The sequence below is a fragment of the Fragaria vesca genome, linkage group LG3 (assembly GCF_000184155.1).
Source record: "Fragaria vesca subsp. vesca linkage group LG3, FraVesHawaii_1.0, whole genome shotgun sequence".
NCBI classification, from domain to species: domain Eukaryota; kingdom Viridiplantae; phylum Streptophyta; class Magnoliopsida; order Rosales; family Rosaceae; genus Fragaria; species Fragaria vesca.
Genome location: NC_020493.1, coordinates 4357967 through 4362195, shown reverse-complemented (window position 1 = coordinate 4362195; position 4229 = coordinate 4357967). Strand labels below are relative to the sequence as shown.

At 34.8% G+C, this 4229-nt stretch overlaps 1 pseudogene across 1 annotated transcript in view; it reads left to right on the top strand.

The window, feature by feature from the left end:
• Nucleotides 1–4229, top strand: part of LOC101299458 — a 15083-nt pseudogene that overhangs the window by 7540 nt on the left and 3314 nt on the right. Inside the window, exons 6-8 of the transcript XR_184358.1 lie at nt 1277–1519; nt 2594–2897; nt 3188–3435. The product of XR_184358.1 is annotated as an uncharacterized LOC101299458 (transcript). The remainder of the gene's footprint in view (nt 1–1276; nt 1520–2593; nt 2898–3187; nt 3436–4229) is intronic.

The following is a 4229-nucleotide window of genomic DNA, read 5'->3' as shown; positions in this document are numbered from 1 at the left end:
TTTTTTTTTCAAAAATGTCCAACCCCAAACCTAAGAGGAGAAGCTTGGAAAAACCTCGAAGATGTGTCGTTGTGCATGGCAGTGGTTGCAGTTGGTGAAGACGGTGACAAAGCTACGGGTCAAGAGAAGAAAAAATTATGGGATTGTATATGAGAAGTGTATGAAGCTTGCAAGCCACCCGGTTCCGTTATTAGATCGGGAGGAGAGTGTGAAGCTTGTTGGAGAAAGATTAGACCGGGTTGCACAAGGTGGCGTGAAGCTCTTACCAAAGGGGCAGATAAAAATCTAACCCGCAATCTCACAATCCTATCAACATTTAACACGTGTAATGTCACGTCATATTTATTTTTCGGTATAAAAATAGCAAGTTGTTAATTTTAGAACGTAAAAAAAATTTATTTAATTTTAACTAGGACAACATATTATATTAAATTATTATGTATGATTTATATAATTTATTTGCTGTTATATAAATCATTTAACCCTAAACACTATATATGAAATTTGTTTATTTGTTGATGACTAAAACCCATACTCATACCCATACTCATACCAAATTATATAAAATGATTAAAATTTGGGTATGAGTATGGGTTTTGATATAACGGTTGGAGATGAAATATGAGTTTGAATAGTAATGAGTTTGAGTGATTTAAAATATAGGTATAGGTATGGGTATAGAAATGATTGTTGGAGATGCCCTTACGCAATAGATGTTAATAAGGGTCACTCGTGACCTTTGAGATTGAGATTTAACCCGTTTCTTTCGTAAAAAAGAACGGCAAAAGACAGATTACTAAAAACAAAAGTTAAGTTAACGAAATGTAAAGAAAGATGAAGAATCGTAAAATGAGTGTAAACTTTGGTTTTCGTAAAATAGAGAATCGATCGATAGTAAATTTTCCTTCACTCACATTACTCAATACTCATTGTAGTAAGCCACTACGATATTTCTAGAGGTTTTGTTTTATAGTTTCGCTCTTCTTATAAATTGTCGTTATGAATTAGTCATGAATTTTCGAAAGTGTTACAAGTTCACTACTCGCCTAGGCACGTTTTCTTATAAACAAACTCGATCCGCTGGAACGATTCATAAGTTTCTGATGCAGAATAATATATTTCAGCTTTGTTTCCTTTAGCTAGGATCACTTTCCACAAGTTCCTAGCCAGCCTCTTTGTCTTATAATCATATTATTCATTATATTCCACCCCATTTGGTAAAGTCCTTCCCTGAACTAAACAACCTGCATGTTGGATTTTGTTTCTCCACGTACAGATTCCTAGTGGACAACACACCCATAAGAGTGTTCAACAATGAGGAAGCAATTGGAGTTGGCTTCCCCAAGAAGCAACCCATGAAGCTCTACTCGAGTCTATGGAACGTGGACCAGTGGGCAACAAGAGGCGGGCTAATCAAAACCTACTGGTCCAAAGCTCCATTCCCAGCATACTACAAAGGCTTCAATGCCAATGCCTGTGTTTTGGTCTCGGGGTTCTTCATCGTGTGCCAGCGGTCGAAGTACCCTTAGACCATATGGCTTGGGCATGAACTATAACAATGGATGGCAGACTCAAGGGCTTGATGCATCTGGCCGAAGAAGACTGAGATGGGTGCAAAGGTACCACATGATATATAACTATTGCACTGATCTGAAGCAATTCCCTCAGGGACGTCCAAGGGAGTGTAGGCGTTCTAGGGTTTAGACAAATGTACATGATATGTATGTTGTATGTATTATCCGTAAACTATCATGTATGTTTTGCTAGCTTTGGCCTTTCTTTTCTGAATTTTGTTTTCATAGTACATAGATCTTGGTATTTGATCTGTTTGGACCCTGGACCCGGAGCACGTCAGCAATTTAACGGTCACGTTATCAATTTAACTGAGAAAATTGACTGAAATACTATTTGGATGAAAAATTATGACTTTAAGGACCATTCATATTAAAATAAAGAATTGAAATTTGTTTAGTCCTTATGGTTTGAAGTCGACATCTAGCTGTTTAGTCCTTATGGTTTTATTTTAATCTGAATAGTCCTTCAAGTCACAATTTTTCATCTAAATAGTCCTCATGGTTTATGGTTTTATTTTAATCTAAATAGTCTTTAAAGTCATGATTTTTCATCCAAATAGTCATTCCGATTCATTTTCTCAGTTAAAGGCCATAAAGACTATTTAGATGAAAAATCATGACTTTAAGGACTATTCAGATTAAAATAAAACCATAAGGACTATTTGGATGAAAAATCGTGACTTCAAGGACTATTCAGATTAAAATAAAACCGTAAGGACTAAACATATATCGACTTCAAATCACAAGGATTATACAATATTTTACTCTAAAATAAAATCAGAAGGACTAAACAGATGTTGACTTTAAACCATAAGGACTAAATAAATTTCAATTCTACATCAAGGAATCAGAAATGCCTAATTTTTTAAGGACCAACAATTATCTATCCGTTCTGAACGGTGGCCAATGCTTAACCAAACGAAATTCTCAACCACTTGAAAACTTGTTCTATTCATGTAGTACACAGGTGGCACGTACTACATACTCACAATTGAATCAAATCCACGGTTCTTATATAGAATGCAAATGGTGAGATTAATCATCAAGAAGAACTTTGTCTCTGAGTTTGGAGCAATGGAAGCATTAACAAAGCTAGGGAGCTCTCTTCCTGTGCCTTGTGTTCAGGAGCTTGCAAAACAGTCATTAACTACAGTCCCACAGCGATATGTTCGCCCTGATCAAGATCCTTCCTTCATTTCTGAGATGGCTACTTCTCTACCCCAAGTACCAGTAATCGACATGAACAAGTTACTTTCAGATGAAACCATGCCAGCAGAACTGAAGAAGTTCCACCTTGCTTGCGGACAATGGGGTTTCTTCCAGGTACGTATAAATGAATTACATAATACATATGCAGACGAATTATAGAGAAATCAGAGAGTTCCCATAGCCTTAAACAACATTTTCACAAACTTTTTATGCATTTCCTAATTCGATAACCGGAACCATAATGACACTATAGTTTCCGTCAACTAGATTTTGCTAAAATGATCGTTGCCTATCCAGGGAACCCCGAGGTCCAAAAATCTCAATTTCAATAGCAATAAGCATTTTACCGTGCCTATAATAATTTCCAAGTGAAACCATGTATGCATGGTTATGTCTAATTGCAGTTGATAAACCATGGAGTTGGTGAACCTTTGTTGGAGAGTGTGAAGTCGGGGATCAAAGAGTTCTTCAGTCTCCCAATGGAAGAGAAGAAACAGTTTTGGCAGCAGCCAGAAGATATGGAGGGTTTTGGACAAGCATTTGTTGTGTCTGAGAACCAGAAACTTGATTGGGCAGACATGTTCTATTTGATCTCACTCCCAAAACATTTCAGGAAGCCACATTTATTCCCCAAGCTTCCTCAACAATTAAGGTTTTCGATCTGTTTTTCTAAGACATATGTTATGTTGTCATATTGTTAATAATTATTGTAGGCCCGACATTAAGTGGTCGGGGACGCTGCTGGAGTCCACTACGGTGGAGGCGCGCCGTCGTCGGCGCCGTCCGGTGGCGAACGGAGGGACGTTCGCTTTAAGCCGAGTGCGGACGTCCGCTTTGGAACGTTTCTGTATAAATATATATATATATATATATATATATTTATTTATTATATCAAGTCCAAATATCCGTATTTATTCAAAATGTACGGATTAACATGTTTAATCTATTTTTGGTTAAATATATCATGTTTATATAATATATGAAAAAAATTTCATCAATATTTAGTATTTTATTGATATAATTTATTTTAATTAAATTTTTTGTTTTTGCTTAACATAGAACTCCAAAAATATATATACGGTCAAGAATTCTACTAACTTTTATCACTATTGTTGCAAAAATAAATATTTAATTTTAGAGGTTTTTTTAAAAAAAAAAAATTTTTTTCTAAAGTAAATTGTTTTATTGCATTTGATAACTTCAAAAAATAATTATTTTGTTAAAGTAAATGTAAAAAATGATATATTCATTGAAATGATGAAAATGCCCTCAAAATATAACGGTGTTAGTAGTCAGGGTATCAAAATGCTAATGGAATGAAACTTCGGATATGAAAAATAGAAAATGCATGTTTTTGATAGTTAGGTATGAAAATGAAAATAACATCATAGTTTGGTGATGTTTTGTAATTAATATATATATATATATATATATATATATATACAG